Source organism: Nicotiana tomentosiformis, chromosome 1, assembly GCF_000390325.3.
Source record: "Nicotiana tomentosiformis chromosome 1, ASM39032v3, whole genome shotgun sequence".
In the NCBI taxonomy this organism is placed as follows: domain Eukaryota; kingdom Viridiplantae; phylum Streptophyta; class Magnoliopsida; order Solanales; family Solanaceae; genus Nicotiana; species Nicotiana tomentosiformis.
Window position 1 is genome coordinate 71,444,337 of NC_090812.1, and position 20,106 is coordinate 71,464,442.

Below are 20,106 nucleotides of genomic sequence, written 5' to 3' on the forward strand. Positions count from 1 at the left end.
TAGTTTCTAACGCTTCAAACCGTTTGTCATTTGGACATTCCTATAAAAGGTTATGACCAAATTACCAAAGGCTGGAAAAATGCAATTCTGCGACCAATTATGCGATCGCAAAATAGTTATACGATCTCAAAACTGCTTCTACGACCGCAAAACTGGTCGCAGAATGGACCAGAAGACCCCAGTTTTGGGCACCAATTTTGCGATCAATTTTGAGGCCCGCATACCCATTCTGCGGTCCATTATGCGACCGCAGACCTACTTTCGGAGGGTTAATTTTTATATTTTCATAACCCGATCCCATTTTGATAAATAGGCTTTGAGGCTTATTTTGGGACAATTATCTGATAATTTTAGAGAGAAGTGAGAGTGTTATAGAGAGAGGAAGTAGATGAAGTGTCTTGTTCATCAAATTCTTGTCCAAGCTCTGAAATCCAACATGAAATCCCTCAAGTTCTTCATCAAAGAGGTAAGGTTCTAACCCCTAATCTTCAATTTTGAGTTTGGGTAATGATGGGTGATTAAGAGTATGATTCTTGGGTGTAATAGTATTATTTATACGTATCAATAAGGTTTATGGAAAGAGTGTTAAGTTCAAATGGGTAAGATTGGGTTGAAAATGGTATAAATCTTCAAAGACTTCAATTAAAGATTTGAGGGTCGAGTTGATATCGGAATTTGGTAAAATTTATATGGTTAGACTCGTGGTTGGATGGGCGTTAATATTTTTTAACTTTTGTCGGGTTCCGAGACGTAGGTCCCACGGGCGATTTTGAGTGTAATTTCAGATTTTTTTGGAGAAAATTAGTATTTCCTTATGGAATTAATTACAATAATTGGTATTGACTGAATTGAACTAATTGTGGCTAGATTCAAGGTGTTTGGAGGCCAATTCATGAGGTAAAGGCATAGCGGAGTAAAGAATTACACGGTTTGAGGTAAGTAACTCTTCTAATCTTGGAGTTGAGGGTATGAACCCTGAATATATGTCTTTCGTCAATTGTTGGGAGGTGACGCACATGCTAGGTGACGGGCGTGTGGGCGGGAACTATAGAAATTGTGACATAATTGTTTCTATAGAATTTTGTAGCTAAATAATCTTGGCATTTTCCATGCGGTTTTATGAGTTAAAGAAATTGAGCTGAAAAGCATATTAAAAATCATGTTGAGGCTATGTGCCAGTATTATTGGGACCCACAGAGGTCATATTGCTGTGAATTATCTCATGACATTGTGTGCCCATGAGAGAGAGACTGGAGAGATTGATGACTGAGGAAGGCCGAGGGCCTGATTGTGAGGATATTTTTGGGATCGGGTTGCACGCCGCAGCAGGCCATGTTGACTTTATATATATTATTACTATTATATGGATCGGGGCTGCCCGCCTGCAGGAGGCCTTATTGGCTTATTATGGCACGTTAGTTGTCCATGCAGCATGTGAGTTATCCGTGCTTATAGCGCTTGGGCTGTAGTAGCCCCTCATGAGTCTATACACACCCCCAGTGAGCGCAGTCGACTATAAACAGGGATCGGGCTACACGCCGCAGCAGGTATTATTTAGCGCTGAGTGATTGAGTGTGCTGAGCACAGTGAAAGAGAATACGAGACAGTGAGATTGAGTACTCTGAGAGTGTGAGTACATGAGTACAATCTCTGAGATACATTGCCTTGACATGCACACATGACATATATGCATAGAGATGTATTTTCCTCGTGCTGTACGGTATCACATTATTCATGATTTCTTACACATGTTGACAGATGGGCATAGTGATGCATTTGTTTTACAATGGTTATCTGAAAAGAAAAGGAGATATTTTATTTATTATTGAAAGGATTTTGGAAAAATTTCTGTTTTCAAACTTATTCACATTTTTGGTAACTTTGGCAAAAGATTTGGTTTTTCACTGATGTACTTGAAAGGAAGAACTATTATTGCTGAAATCATGAGGTGACTGAGCATTTTATCTCTGAGTTACTTCTGGCATTACTTGTCTAATATTGTTATTAACTGTAGTGGATTAGTGGATTTGGACCTTACCTTGGTAGAAACTCGTCACTACTTTCAACCTAAGGCTAGGTTTGTTACTTACTCAGTACATGGGGTCGGTTGTACTGATACTACACTTCTGCACATTGCGTGCAGATGTTGACTGCTGATGTTGATGTGCTCGATGGTTGCGAGATTTGAAGATGTACCTGCGTTCCTGTTGTGGCTGCCTCTTGTTCATGGTAGCCTTAAATTTATAAAAGCTCTGTTTATGTACTATTCAAATAGACTATGTATTTATTTCATTTCCGCTTTCTTAGAAGCTCGTGATTTGTACTACCAGTTCTTGGGGGATGTTTAAGATTAAGATCTTTATTCACTTAAATTGGTTTAATAATTGTTATTGGAATTGGATTATTGAAAGTTGGCTTACCTAGCGGGTTGGGTTAGGTTAGGTGTCATCACGACTAGTTGGATTTTGGATCGTGACAAATGTCCAGGTCCATTTACAAAGTTCCTCGAGGAACATGGCATATGTGCACAATATACTATGCCAGGAACACCTCACTAAAATGCTGTTGCAGAAAGGCGTAATCGAACACTTATGGATATGGTTAGGAGCATGATGAGTAATTCCTCATTACCCAAATCTTTGTGGATGTATGCTCTTACAACTGTTGTATATTTATTAAACAGGGTTCCTAGTAAGGCAGTTCCAAAGACTCATTTTGAACTGTGGACAGGAAGGAAACCTATTTTAAGGCACCTGCATATTTGGGGTTGCCCAAGGGAAGCTAGAGTTTATAATCCACAAAAAAAGAAATTAAATTCTCGAACAGTAAGTCGTTACTTTATTTGTAACGACCAGACCGGTCATTTTGCTTTCTAGATCCATGTTACCCTAAATAAAACCTCATGTATGTTATTTTATTGTTTCATGACTTGTGGGAATGGTTAGTTCGGGTTTGGAAGGGTTCGGGTTGAAATCGGAATACTTAGTTCCTTGCTATTGGCTTAAAAGGGGTTAAGTTTGACATGGATCAATATTTGTATTAAATGACCCCGAAATCGAGATTTGACAGTCCCAATAGGTTCGTATAATGATTTTGAACTTGGGCGTGTGTTCGGATCGGGTTTTGGATGACCCGGGAGCATTTCGGCGCCTGAAGTTGAAAGTTGGCTTATTGAAGGTTTTAAAGCTCTTTAAATTTGGTTTGAAGTAGGTTTTAGTGTTATCGAGGTCCGTTTGAAATTTGAGCCTAAGAATATCTCCGTAGGGTGATTTAATATATGCTCGCAAAATTTGGTATCATTCCGAATAGTTTAAGTATGATTCGGCACGTTCGGAGCAAGTTGAAAGAACTTAAAGTTCATAAGTTGATTCGATTTGGTTTGGAATGTGATTCTTAATTTTGATGTTGTTTTACATGTACCAAGGGTTCGAGCGAGTCCGTCTTATGTTTACGAACTTGTTGGTATATTTGGTCAAGGCCCCGAGTGGCTCGGGCGAGTTTCGTCGAAGAAGCGGTCACACAGAAGCGAGGTGAATCTCGCAGAAGCGGCTTGGGCAACCTGAGCGGGAAGTCACAGAAGCGAAGAAACGAGCGCACCTACAAAAGTGCATGTGCGAGTCAGACGACCGCAGAAGCGGTCAAGGTCGCAGGAGCGGCACGGACGCCGTAGAAGAGGACTCACAAAAGCGAGCCTTTTGTCCGCGGAAGCTGAAGTAGGCCAGCTAGGGGAGGGCCGCATCTGCGATGCCTTTTCTGCAGATGCGGAGCCGTAGAAGTGGTCAATTCCTCGCAGAAGCGGAAACCGCTGGGAGGTAGGGAGGTCAATTTATTACGAGACTTAGGCCATTTTGGTTCATTCATTACATTTCTTGGGTGATTTTTGGAGCTTCTTAGAGAGGGATTTCCACCTAGCTACTAAAGCTTCGGATTGTTCGGCACCAAGTTGGGTCTTTAGAGTGAATTTGTTGCCGGAAAGTGAGCGTTGAGATGAGGTAAGTCTCTTGCATAACCGTGTAAGAGAGAATTTACTCCATAGGTGATTTAAATTGCTATTTGATTCTAATTGTGGGGGCTACGTACGCATGAGGTGACAAGAGTCCTTGCGTAGCTACTACTTATGCTTAAGTCCAGGTAGTTTAGCACCCAAATCATGAAATACTTATGATGTTTGCACCATACTTGTTAATTAAAGTGCCTAAATTATATTGAAACTTGTTAAGGAATTGTAAAGACCGAATTTCACTTATTTGAGTTTTGGCAGGTTACTTGACCATTAATAGAGATTGTGCTTCTTTGTGTATTAGCCTTATAATATCTTTTAAAGCGGATGTTTATAAAAAAAATCTCTCTTCTTGTGGAGCGGGTCGAACGCCTCAGCAGTATAATAGATGCATTTATGGTTCGTGTTGCTCGACCCTCGGCAGTGTACACATTATTCTGGATCGGGCCGTACGACCTCGGCATAAATCGTGCGTGTTAATGTTTGAAGCCTAAACATACTTGATATTATTTTCCTGAAGTGGGAAATTATAGTTTATTTATTTATTTGGAACTTACTTGTAATTAGTATGTGCCAATAGAAGACTCTTGAAATTTACTATTTGTTGAGGAATCATTTAATCACTGTTGTTATATCAATATTATTGTTCACATACTATATGTCTATTTCGCATTCCTGTACTTTATTGTTAGCCCATAGTAAGTGCCGATGTCGACCCCTCGTCACTACTTCTTCGATGTTAGACTGGATACTTATTGGGTACATGTTGTTTATGTACTCACGCTATACTTTTGCACTAATCGTGCAGGATCTGAGGCAGATGCATCTGGCAGTCATACCGGCGCGCACCCCCGATACCCCGAGGCTTAGTGGTGAGCTGCTCTTCTGAGTCCGTTCAGCAACACCCGGAGTCTCTCTTTTGCATTACTTTCTGTCTACTCTATCTCAGACAGTAGTTTAGTATTTTTTTGTATATTTTACTAGTAGCTCATACACTAGTGACACTAGGTCTTGGAATTTTACTAATAGACATTTGAAGGTTTTTGAGTATTTATTTCACCACTCTTGTTCTCATATTTGTTTACACTTTATTATATTAATTTTTTTATCTTTTGCTTACTTAATAAATAAAAATAAACTATTTAAAAATTATTAAAAGAATAAATACATGGCTAGTTCACCGTTAGCTTGCCTAGCGGCGAAGTTGGGCACCATCACGGCCTATATGTGAAATTGGGTCGTGACATTATTGGTTACCTAGAGAAATCTAAACGGTATGTGTTTTACTGTCCAACCCATAGTTGGAGAATTGTTGAAACCGGTAATGCAAGATTCATTGAGAATGGTGAAGTTGGTGGGAATGTAGCTGTTGAAGAATGCTTTGGTAAGATTGAGCAACACTTCATGAAGAAACTAACTTGCAAATATCTGACACAAATGAACCACAACAAATGACATTAAGAAAATCTCAAAAAGTAAGAAAATCGGCTATTTCAGATGATTACGTGGTTTATTTGCAAGAGTCAAATTTTGACATTGATCTTAATAAGGATCAGGTTTCATATTCTCAAGCCATAGAAAGTAATAAGTCTGACAAATATGATTGATACCATGAAGGAAGAGTTAAAATCCATGGAATACAATAAAGTATGGGATCTCGTTGTGTTGCTAGAAAGTTCTAAGAGAATCGGGTGTAGATGGGCCTTTAAAACCAAACGCGATTCAAATGGAAATGTTGAACGATATAAAGCCAGACTTGTTGTTAAGGGTTATACTCAGAAAGGAGGCCATGATTATAAAGAGACCTTTTCACCGGTCTTAAAGAAAGACTCATTATGAATTATTATGGTTTTAGTGGCTCATTATGATTTAGAATTACATCAAATGGACGTGAAAACTTCCCTTCTTAATGGAGACCTCAAGGAGGAAGTTTATATGGACCAACCAGAGGGTTTTGAAACTAAAGAAAAAAGTCAAATGGTGTGTAAACTGAAGAAGTCAATATATGGACTCAAACAAGCCTCACGACAATGGTATATAAAGTTTAATGATACTTTAACGTCCTTTGGATTTGTAGAAAATACCGTTGATCGGGGTATATATCAAAAGATCAGTGGGAGCAAGTTTATATTTTTAGTCATATATGTTGACGACATTCTACTTGCTACTAATAATTTAGGCATATTGCGTGAGACTAAAGATTTTCTCTCTAAGAATTTTGAAATGAAAGATATGGGTGAGGCATTCTATGTGATAGGAATAGAAATATTTTGTGATAAATCACAAGGATTATTTAGATTGTCTCAGAAATGCTATATGGAAGAGTTCTAGAGAGAATTAACATGGACAATTGTTCGGCAGGAATTGTTCCAATTCAAAAAGGGGACAAATTTAGTCTCATGCAATGCCCTAAGAATGATGTAGAACGAAAAGAAATGGAATCAATTCCTTACTCTTGTATTGTTGGTAGTCTGATGTATGCTCAAACTTGCACAAGACCGGATATTAATTTTGTGGTCGGAATGCTGGGAAGATATCAGAGTAACCCCCAGGAATTGATCACTAGAAAGCTGCAAACAAAGTTTTGAGGTACCTGAAAGGAACGAAGAATTAAATGCTCATGTATAGGAGATCCAAGCATTTGGAAGTTATGTTGGATACTCGGATTCAGATTTCGCTGTATGTATTTGTTGATACCCAATTTTGCCCTCATATTTTTTCAAATAGTATATATATTTTCAACATGTCATTTTGCATCATTATTTAGTTTATAAGAATTATACATGTATTTTTCATAATTATTTAGCAATTTTTAGAGCTTTAAAGCTAATTCTCTTACACCTAAATTACTTGAATATTTACTAATTATTCCTCTAAATTATTTTGTGATGACCTAATCATCTAAAATTATTATTTGCCACCATATACATGTTTCAAATATTTTTTACTTCAGTTCATATAATTATTATCACGGCTCAAAATCCATAAAGGTCGTGATGGCGCCGGATACCACTGTCAGGCAAGCCAACAATAATTACTTAATTGGGTTCTCATTTTATTATTTTTGAAATCATATTTTTCCTTCAATTTAAATAGTAAAGAATAGGGATTTACAGAGTAAATAATAATAATTTTAACAAATTCAATACAGAACAACCCATAATCATCCCAAAACTCGGTGTCACAAGTGCATGACCATCAACTAGGAATGTAAAATAAAATACAGCATATGTCCGGAATACAAATTTGGACAGGAGAAATATAAATACTCTGAAGGAGACTCTGTCGGCAGCGGTCATAATGTGGAATACAGCTCACGTAAGTCCCCGTATGCATACATGCCTCTGCTCTTTCAAGGCCACTAGTCACATATGTACCTGCACAAAAATGTGCAGCAAGTATAGCATGAGTACGTAAGCAACGTGTACCCAGTAAGTATCTAGCCTTAACCCCAGAGAAGTAGTGATGGGGGGTCGACATCGATGCTTACTACTGGTCCAATAAGGCCAATACACTAAGAAGAAAAACAGATATGGGGCAGAATAAATACGCGAATTAAACAAATATAAATATATGGTACAATCTCCCTCTCAACAATAAACTCAACTCTCGATTAGCAGTCACCTCCTCCCCCGGATGGGTCGCCATAATTCAAATCAGGAAAACTACCAGATACACTGGCCCTTTGTACAATTAATACGCACGATTCCCTAGAAGGATATTTACAAAAATGTCGAGGCGTACGGCCCGATCCAATCATAATCTGGTATATAACCATAGATATATCTATTATATATATTTCTGAGGCGAACGGCCCACTCCCATGAGAGTGTGGTACATAATCATGTCGAGGCGAACGGCCCGATCCCATAAAGTGTGCGCACTGCCAAGGGTCGAACGACACGAACCATAGATGTATCTATCTTGCCGAGGCGAACGGCCCGCTCCCATTATAATAATAAATCTTTGACGTGTCCTTGACCCCACTCACGAAGGGACAGGTGAGTTTTAGGAAAGCTTTAGGGAAAGCCCTTCGATGAGAACGCGTAATGCGGGGAAAATTCGTAAGAGGAGTACAATTATTCCGTGTCAAGTCATAAAGTTCATCCGATCTCTACATTAACGAGTCTACTGCTCTACACAAGTCTAGTCTCAAATTTTAACATGTAATAAAGAACCTAATAGGCAAGATATATCTCAAATAGTACAGTTGTAGCATGGCATGAACCTGAATCTACCGGGACAATAACATGAATATAGCTACGTACAGACTCTCGTCACCTCGTGCGTACGTAGCCCCCGCAACAAGTAGCAAATATCAATTACAATGCCTAGGGGGGTAGTTCCCCCTCACAGAGTTAGACAGAAGACTTACCTCGCTCTGAAGTTCCATAACTGGCTCCAACGCCGCTCTAACACCTCAAACCGATGACCGCCGATCCAAAACTAGTCAAATAAGATGCAACCCAATCAAAATATACTCTAATACTCATAATTAATCAATTTATAATAAATTTTCAACTCCGTTCGAAAAATCGATAAAGCAGTCCTCGGGCCCATGTGCCCCGATTCCAAATATTTTCGAAGATAAACACTACCCATAGCAATACGAACTCTAATATATAATTTATTCTCAATTTCATGACCAAATTCGTGATCAAATTCCAAGAATACCAATTTCTAGGTTTTTCTTCAAAATCCCAAATTTCTACAAATTTTCATGCTTGAATCCATGTAAAAACCATGTATTTAACTCACAATGTGAAAAGATCACTTACCCCATTATAGTTGATGAAGACGGCACTCCAAAAGCGCTCCAAAATCGGCTCTCATGGACAAAATGAAGTGAAAATAAGCCAAAACCTCGTTTTATAAAACTTCACTACCCAGCGATCCTCGCACCTACGGTGCAATAGCCGCTTCTGCGGCTCCGCACCTGCGGAAATTCCATCGCAGGTGCGGTTCAAGCTCAGCCCAACGCTCCCGCATCTGCGCTCCATGTAGCGCATCTGCGCATCTGTCACGACCCAAAATCCCACCACAAGGGTCGTAATGGCACCTAGTCTCTAAGACTAGGTAAGCTGATTTCAATTACATTTAAAAGCCTTTTATTTTAATTAAATAAATAATCAAAACTAACAACGGAACAAATATGAACATACAATCTCCCAAGACTGGTAGTACTGAGTCACGAACTCTAACTGAATACATGGAATGGTCACGAGGACCGAATATACAATACTGTTGGATTACAAATTAATAGTACAATGAAATGAAAAAGACTCCAAGGGACTGCGACGACCAAGCAGCTCTACCTTGAATCCTTACGATTCCGCTTTAACTTTGTTCAAGTCCGATATCTCCAATACTTGGCTCTGCACAAAAATGTACAGAAGTATAGTATGATTACACCACAGTTGGTACCCACTAAGTATCAAGACTAACCTCAGTGGAATAAAGACGAGGTACAGTCAAGACACTCACTAGTCTAATAACTTGTGCAATATAATTTACAAAATAATAGGAAACAGATAACAATAAGGGCAGGATAAAACAACCAGTGATATGCACAGCAAGACAACAAGAATACCATAAATATTACTCAACAATTAATAAATACATGTACGCCCAATTAATTCAAGTTTTTTAAATAAATATCCTTCACATATAATTCTTCCAAATAACTCTCTTTCAAATATAGTTTTTCTCAAATAATTATCTTTCAAATATAATTCTTTCATATAATACTTTATAAATAAAAATCCCTCCTAATAAATATTTTGAATATACTTCTTTCAAATTAAAAAATCACCATGTGACACCTCATTTCAAAATCATAAATTATACGGGTCTCATCCCAATTTTATATTTTTCGTAAACACGGGTCTCAACCCATTTTTTATATTTCCACGGCACTTTGTGCCCATCATTAAATCATATTATTTCCTGGCACCTCGTGTCCTCATTTCATATCACAACTGCACGGACAATTCACGTGCCAATATCCTTATTATTTACTCACAGCACCTCGTGCCCACATTTCATTTTATAATCCGTCTGGCAATAGCCACAGGCTCCCAATTTCAACATAAATCAGATTATTATCAATTTACCAACGACAAGACAATTTGCACAAGGTATAAAAATAAACACAAGAAAATCACAAAATCACATGAAAATCACCAACACCACAACTCACATCATCACATATTGTCCCTCACAATAGCCACCTTTATCACTCCTATTGCCAGCCTTATCGCTGCTATAGCTGCCCTTATCGCTCCGCCCAGACAATATTCCAACAAATACAGCAACAGTAAAATTTCACCCTTATCTCCTCAAAATAATAGCTCATACAATACAATAATTTACACGGTAAATTATCACACAACATAACAAAATCAATTCACATTACAGTTTGTCCAATGGCTACAACAAATTCCAAGGATATAACAAAATCAATTAATTTCACAACCAATAGCCCAAGGCCCACACAATGTATATATAAAACCTCAAAAACAATCAACACAGATAGAAAAACAATCAACATAGGTCACGCCTTCATTAATTTAGATTTAGATAATTATATTAACACCTCTTCTTAAGTTCATTTAATTAATCATTTGCATAGGGAAAATTCATATTGAAATTAATTTCCAAGAAATATTAAACCAACAATTCTCACTAAATTTCATAAATATTTTAAGTAACAATCACATCAAATTGCCATATAAAAACAAATTCAACAACAAGGATTTAGGCATGGCAAACAAAATATTTAATAATTATCCACAGTTACCCAATTTACTCCACAATAATGCCTAAGAATTTAATCCAATAAAATTTGCACATATAAGCCCGAGTACGTACTCGTCACCTCGCATACACGGCTTTTCACATTTTACAAATGGCACATAAGACTCGATGCCTAAGGCGTAATTCCCCCACTCGAGGTTAAGCAAGACACTTACCTTTTTGAAGTTATGCCGATATTCTAAAATCGCCTTCTTGCTTGAATTGACCTCCGGACAGCTCAAATCTATCTAAATTAATTCCATAACTTCATTAAAATTTAGCGAAAACAATTCCGGATAATAATACTGCGACTTAACAATTTATTCCAAAAGGTCAACAAAAGTCAATGCGGGACTCGCCCCTCGAAACCTGACATAATTTTCATGAAATCCGAACACCCATTCCGATACGAATTCAACCATACCAATTTTATCGAATTCCAATAACAACTAGATCTCCAAATCTTAAATTTTCATTTTTGGAAAATTTTACAAAAATCTTGATTTTTCTCCATAAAAATCCGAATTAAATGATGGATTCAAAGGCACAATCATGGAAATTAATCAAAACTGGATAAGAATCACTTACCCCAAACACCCACGTAAGAATCTCTCCATAAATCGCCTTCTACCGAGCTCCCAATTTGATTTTGTGTTATGAACTCAAACCCCCATTTTTTGACTTTTAATTCTGCCCACATAGGCCTTCTTCGCGTTCGTGACATCTGTCTCGCGTTCGCGAAGGCCAAAAACCCAGCTGCCTCAAATTCTTCTTCGCATTCGCAAAGGCCTAACATGCATAGCATCGCGTTTGCGTTCAAGCTCTCGCGTTCGCGATGCCCTCAAGTCCTACTGCTTCGCGTTCGCGATTGAAGCTTCGCGTTCGCGAAGGCTAATGACTCCAGGCCCAGTCCCCTCCTTCCTTCTACGCATTCGCGACTGGCCCCTCGCGTTCGCTTAAGTTCTTCAGACATACCTTTACGTTCGCGAAGGCCAAATCCCAGCAGCCTCAAAACTCCTCTTTGCGTTCGCGTGGCTCTCTTCGCGTTCGCGAAGAAGGAAGTAAAATACTAGATACATCAGTTCTGAAATAGCCTGAAATGATCCGAAACCACCCCGAAACACACCCGAGGCTCCCGGGACCCCGTCCAATCATACCAACCAGTCCCATAACATGGCACAAACTTGCTCGAGACCTCAAATCCCATTGAACAACATCAAAATCATGAATCGCACCCCAATTTAAAACCTATGAACTTTGAACTTTCAAATTCTCTGTCTTGTGCCGAAACACATCAAATCAATCTGAAATGACTTCAAATTTTGCACACAAGTCCTAATTAACATAACGAAGCTATTAAAATTTGCAGAATCGGATTCCGACCTTGTTATCAAAAATTCATTCTTCGGTAGGATTTTCCAATTTTTTTTATTTTTTAACTTTCGCCAAAATGCGTTGAATTGTCCTACGGATTTCCAAATCCGAATCCGGACATACGTCAAAGTCCGAAATCACCATACAAAGCTATTGTCATCATCAAAATTCTATTCCGAGATCGTTTGCTCAAAAGTCAACTCTCCGGTCAACTCTTTTCATTTTAAGCTTCTAAATAAGAATTGTTCTTTTAATTAAATTTTGAATCTTCTAAAAATCAAACTCGACCACCCCCGCGGGTCATAATACATATTGCGAAGATGCTCGAGGCCTTAAGCCACTGAACGTGGCGCTAATTCTCAAAATGATAAGTCAGGTCGTTACATTCTCCACCTCTTAAACAAACGTTCGTCCTCGATCGTTCTAAGAATTATTCTGAGGTTACCAATTTGATGATTTTACTTTTACACATATACTCACGGTTGATCCCATGTTATCGCATTTGAGATAAACCCGACAACACTGTCTCATTTGAGATTATTTCTTTTATCCATATTTGCAATCTTTAAGACTAATTTATTACACTCTATCCCTTTTCAAAAGGACTGATTTTTACAACAACGTACGATATTAGTCTCAACTGGCTATAGCAACTCGTGCCTATTCACACATCAACTTTCTCCCTCAAACACATAACATAATTTGTCTCTTCCTTTGCAAATCTCAATCCTCTAAATTTTACTAACTCCCAAATTTTTCAGAAATTTCGGCAGAGTCTCCCCTGTAATTGGGCCTATCCACCTGCCAGAGTAACACCAAAACAAATCCTAACAACACATCCACAACCCAACAAAATACCACAAGGTATATATCAATAACACTAATCTCAGCATTACAAGCACTGCATTATAATAATGACATCAGGACATGAAACACAACATATGTATGCTCATCATCACATCTCTGGTCTTAAAAGTTGTTCATAATTAATTCCAGCATCGTCAATTAATCTCATATTAACCACCACCTCATTTCAAATTTTCACAACACTGACAATAGAATGTGAGGCATGAATACCTCATGATTACTTACTCGGATTAATGAGTCACATCTAACGCCACCTGGGCACTCATCTTATAGGTTAAAACTCAATGTTTACAGCACGAAAATGGTTGAATATGCACAGAAAATATACAAGAATTATCAGATAAGCCTAACAGGCATGACTCCCTATTAATAATATTGTACAAATTAAATTTCACAAAGGGAGAATTTTAAACTCATAAATATTTCACCACAAAGACCTCGTCGTTATATAACTTCCACCGTGGCTTGTAGCCCGGTTTAAATATTTCATCTTACATAAAAATGCGAGGATCTCGTCCTCAACTCCGAATCACAAGTATTTTGTACATTGTGCCAACTGATATTTCAATTTCCTTTCTTTCTCCTTTTCAATATATTTCATAAACAGTTTTCATAACACATAATAAACCCTCATACCGGTAGGGCATATAATTCATAAAAATTGGAATCAATTATTCCAAAATACATTAAACCCACTGTAATGAATAATAAAAATTACTTTTGGACTTATAGCCCTCAATGGTGTACAAAAATAAATGACAGACACGAGCTCACATCTTCAAATCTCCCGACAGGGATAAACATATAAGTGGGTCACAAAAATTACGAAGCTCACCCATAAGCGGAGCATAATAGGAGGACTCACCTCAATATTCAAAATCAAATCAAATTAAAGAAAAAATATCCTTTTATAACAAAATCAGGATCGTACCTGTAACGTGACCATCTGGTGTATTGGCCTCAGCCAAATCATAGCGATTATATCAATGGGTCGGGTCTCCACCTCTTAGGCGCCCAGTACCCGTCTTTCCTCCACCTCTAAGTGACTGTGCAAGTGGAGTATCAACTGGAATAAAGCTTGTAGTTGGAGTGTTCTGATGAAATCCACCCCTCCTAAGTCTGGGACAATCTCTCATGATGTGCCTAGTATCGCCACACTCATAACAACCCCTCTGAGGTCGCGCCTGCTCGTATTGAGTCTATGCCGGATAACTGGAATAATCATTGTAAGAATCTCGTGTCAAGGGTGCACTATAAACTGGAGCACCCCGAGTAATCTGATGTGCGGACTGAGCTGACCGACTGCTCGAGCCACCGCTATAATGGGTCCTAGATGAAGAGTAAAATCCACTGAACCCTCCAGATCTTCGAGACCTTTTGGCCTCCTTACACTCCATTTCCTTATCTAAAACACCCTCAATCTTCCTTGCAATCTCCACTACTTGTTGAAATGGAGTATCAATTTGCAACTCTCGAGCCATGCATATTTTAATATCATAATCGAGCCCCTCAATGAATCTACGGACCCGTTCTCTGATTGTAGGAACTAAGATAGGTGCATGACGGGCTAACTCACTGAACCTGATAGCATATTTTGACACTGTCGTAGTGCCCTGACGCAACCGTTCAAACTCTGTGCGCCACGCATCTCTGAGAGACTGGGGAACAAACTCTTTCAAGAACATTTCCGAAAATTGAGCCCAAGTTGGTGGTGTGGCATCGGCTGGTCTACCTTCTTCATAGATTTTCCACCACTGATACGTTGCGCCTGACAGTTGAAATGTAGTTTAAGGCAACTCCTCTCAGCTCCACAATACCCATGGTACGGAGAATACGGTGACAAATTTCTAGAAATCCTTGGGCTTCATCAGTAGTTGTGCCACTAAAAGTAGGTAGACTATACCTCTTAAACCTTTCAAGTCTCTTTTGTTCTTCTTCTGATGCCTCGGGCCTTACCTCAGGCGGAACCGGAATAATAGGTTGTACCGGTACTACACCCGGAACTTGACCAAATTGAACCTGCTGCTCTGGAGTTGTGATAAGAGTCTGACATACTCCCCCAATCTGCGGAATGTTTGGTGCAACATAGATCAATCTTGCCTGAGTTAATGTACAAAACATACTCAGGAACTGTGCTAAAGTCTCCTGAAGTTCGGGGGTAACAACAGGTGCTTCTAGTACCTGTACCCCAACTGGAGCTACTGGCGGCTCCTAAATTGTTGCTCTGATAAGTACTCCAGTCGCGGCACTTGCCCTTCCTCGACCTCTACCACGGCCTCTACCTCGGCCCCGGCCTCTTACAACCCTAGCAGTATGTGCGGATGCCTGCTCAGCTAACCCGGTAGCACATATCCTCACCATCTAGGAGAGTATGGAGATACAAAGGCTCAAATCCCAAATTCAACAAATTCCGCATGACAAGAATGAAAGAAGTGGAAATTTCCTAACAGTTTTGTAGCCTCTCGAAGATAAGTACAGACGTCTCCGTACCAATCCGCAAGACTCTACTAGACTCGTTCGTGACTCGTAGAATCTATGAACCTAAAGCTCTGATACTAACTTGTCAGGACCCAAAATCTCACCACAGGCGTCGTGATGGCACCTAGTCTCTAAGACTAGGTAAGCCGATTTTAATTACATTTAAAAGCCTTTTTTTAATTAAATAAGTAATCAAAACTAACAACAGAACAAATATGAACATACAATCTCCCAAGACTGGTAGTACTGAGTCACGAACTCTAACTGAATACATGGAATGGTCACGAGGACCGAATATACAATACTGTTGGATTACAAATTAGCAGTACAATAAAATGAAAAAGACTCCAAGGGACTGCAACGACCAAGCAGCTCTACCTTGAATCCTTACGACCCCGCTTTAACTCTATTCAAGTCCGATATCTCCAATATCGGGCTCTGCACAAAAATGTGCAGAAGTGTAGTATGATTACACCACAGTTGGTACCCAGTAAGTATCAAGACTAACCTCAGTGGAGTAGAGACGAGGTACAGTCAAGACACTCACTAGACTAATAACATGTGCAATATAATATACAAAATAATAGGAAACAGATAACAATAAGGGCAGGATAAAACAACCAGTGATATGCACAGCAAGACAACAAGAATACCATAAATATTACTCAACAATTAATAAATACATGTACGCTCAATTAATTCAAGTTTTTCAAATAAATATCCTTCACATATAATTCTTCCAAATAACTCTCTTTCAAATATAGTTTTTCTCAAATAATTATCTTTCAAATATAATTCTTTCATATAATACTTTATAAATAAAAATCACTCCAAATAAATATTTTGAATATAATTCTTTCAAATTAAAAATTCACAATGTCACACCTCATTTCAAAATCATAAATTATACGGGTCTCAGCCCAATTTCATATTTTTCGTAAACACAGGTCTCAGCCCATTTTCATATTTTCACGGCACTTCGTGCCCATCATTAAATCATATTATTTCCCCGGCACCTCGTGCCCTCATTTCGTATCACAACTGCATGGATAATTCATGTGCCAATATCTTTATTATTTACTCACAGCACCCCGTGCCCATATTTCATTTTATAATCCACCTGACAATAGCCACATGCTCCCAATTTTAACATAAATCAAATTATTATCAATTTACCAACAACAAGACAATTTGCGCAAGGTATAAAAATAAACACAAGAAAATCACAATATCACATGAAAATCACCAACACCACAACTCCACATCATCACATATCGTCCCTGACAATAGTCACCCTTATCACTCCTATTGCCACCCTTATCGCTCCTATAGCCACCCTTATCGCTCCTATAGCCCAGACAATATCAATAGCCACCCTTATCGCTCCTATTGACACCCTTATCACTCTTATAGCCACCCTTATCGCTCCGCCCAGAAAATATTCCAATAAACACAACAACAGTGAAATGCCACCCTTATCTCCCCAAAATAATAAATCACACAACACAAAAATTTACACGGCAAATTATCACGGCAACATAACAAAATCAATTCACATTACAGTTTGTCCAATGGCCACAACAAATTCCAAGGATATAACAAAATCAATTAATTTCACAACCAATAGCCCAAGACCCACACAATGTATATATAAAACCTCACAAACAATCAACAGAGATAGAAAAATAATCAACATAGATCACGCTTTCATTAATTCAGATTTAGATAATTATATTAACACCTCTTATTAAGTTAATTTAATTAATCATTTGCATAGAGAAAATTTATATTCAAATTAATTTCCAAAAAATATTAAACCAACAATTCTCATGAAATTTCATAAATATTTAAAGTAACAATCACATCAAATTGTCATATAAAAACAAATTCAACAACAAGGATTTAGGCATGGCAAACAGATGATTTAATAATTATCCACAATTACCTAATTTACTATACAATAATGCCTTAATCCAATAAAATTTGCACATATAAGCCCGAGTACGTACTCGTCACCTCGCGTACACGGTTTTTCACATTTCATAAATGGCACATAAGACACGATACCTAAGGGGTAATTCCCCCACTCGAGGTTAAGCAATACACTTACCTTTTTGAAGTTATGTCGATATTTCAAAATCGCCTTCTTGCTTGAATTGACCTCCGGATAGCTCAAATCTATCCAAATAAATTCCATAACTTCATTAAAATTCAGCGGAAACAATTCCGGATAATAATATATCGACTTAACAATTTATTCCAAAAAGTCAACAAAAGTCTATGCGGGGCTCGCCCCTTAGAACCCGACATAATATTCATGAAATCCGAATACCCATTCCGATACGAGTTCAACCATACCAATTTTATCGAATTCCAATAGAAACTCGACCTCCAAATCTTAAATTTTCATTTTTGGAAGATTTTACAAAAATCTTGATTTTCCTCCATAAAAATCCGAATTAAATGATGGATTCAAAAGCATAATCATGGAAATTAATCAAAACTGGATACGAATCACTTACCCCAAACACCCACGCAAGAATCTCTCCAAAAATCGCCTTCTTCCGAGCTCCCAATTTGATTTTATGTTATGAACTCAAACCCCCGTTTTTGGGACTTTTAATTCTGCCCAGATAGACCTTCTTTGCGTTCGCGACATCTGTCTCGCGTTCGCGAAGGCCAACAACCTAGCTGCCTCAAATTCTTCTTCGCGTTCACGTGACCAGCGTCGCATTCGCGAAGGCCTGACATGCATAGCATCGCATTCTCGTTCAAGCTCTCGTGTTCGCGATGCCCTCAAGTCCTACTGCTTCGCGTTCGCGAAGGCTAATGACTCCAGGCCCAGTCCCCTCCTTCCTTCTACGTGTTCGTGACTGGCCCCTCGCGTTCGTGTAAGTTCTTCAGACATACCTTCACGTTTGCGACCCCTCCTTCGCATTCGCGAAGGCCAAATCCCAGCAGCCTCAAAACGCTTCTTCGCGTTCGCGAAGAAGGAAGTCAGATACCAGATACAGCAGTTCCGAAACAACACGAAATGATCCCAAAACCACCCCAAAACACACCTGAGGCCCCCGGTACCCTGTCCAATCATGCCAACCAATCCCATAACATAACACAAACTTGCTCGAGACCTCAAATCCCATCGAACAACATCAAAATCATGAATTGCACCCCAATTCAAAATCTATGAACTTTGAACTTTCAAATTCTATGTCTTGTGCCGAAACACATCAAATCAATCCGGAATAACTTCGAATTTTGCACACAAGTCCTAATTGACGTAACGAAGCTATTCAAATTTCCAGAATCGTATTCGACCTCGTTATCAAAAATTCATCCTTCGGTAGGATTTTCCAAAATCTTATATTTTTCAACTTTCGCCAAAATGCGTCGAATTGACCTACAGGCTTCCAAATCCAAATCCGGACATACGTCGAAGTCCGAAATCACCATACGAAACTATTGTCATCATCAAAATTCTATTTCGAGGTCATTTGTTCAAAAGTCAACTCTTCGGTCAACTCTCCGATCAACTTAAATAAGAATTGTTATTTAAATTAAATTCTGAATCTTCCAAAAATCAAACTCAACCACACTCGCGGGTCATAATACATATTGCGAAGCTGCCCGAGACCTTAAGCCACGGAACGGGGTGCTAATTCTTAAAACGACAAGTCGGGTAGTGACAGCGTCTGCTTCTACGGTCCATGTGTCGTACCTGCGCCCATCGCCCGCTCCTGCGTTGCCCACTTCACACCTGCGCCTTCGCAGGTGCGCCCAAATGATCTGCACCTGCGGGTGTTGACCAGCCTCCTCTCTTTCGCATCTGCGACTCGTGGCTCACATCTGTGAGCTCGCACCTGCGACCTTTTTCACGCAGGTGCGATTGCACCAGGTACCAGCTGCATCAGCATTTCATCCAAGTCCAAACTCGATCTGTTAAGCAACCGGAATCCACCTGATGCCCTCGGGACCTCAACCAAATAAACCAACATGTCCCAAAACACATCACGAACCTAATCGAGCCTTTAAATCACATCAAACAACGCTAAAAACATGAATCACCCTCCAATTCAAACATAGTGAATTTTGAAACTTTAACTTCTACAATCGATGCCGAAACCTATCAAATCACATCCGATAGACCTCAAATTTTGTACACAAGTCACATTTGACATTACGGACCTACTCCAATTTCCAGAATCGGAATCCGACCTGATATCAAAAAGTCCACTCCCGGTCAAACTTCTTAAAATTATCTAAATTTCTAGCTTTCGCCCAAATGGCCCAAAAATGACCTACGGACCTCCAAATCCACTTCCGGACGCGCTCCTAAGACCAGAATCAGTATACGGAGCTATTCCCAGACTCAGAATCCCAAACGGACATCGATATCATTGAAATGCACTTCAACTCAAATCATCATACGAACCTGTTGGAACCTTAAAATCCCAATTCCGAGGTCGTTTACTCAAAAATCACGCTTTAGTCAATTCCTCCAACTTAAGGTTTCGAAATTAGAATTTTCTTTCCAAATCAACTCCGAACTTCCCGAAATTAAATTCCGACCACGCGTACAAGTCATAATACTT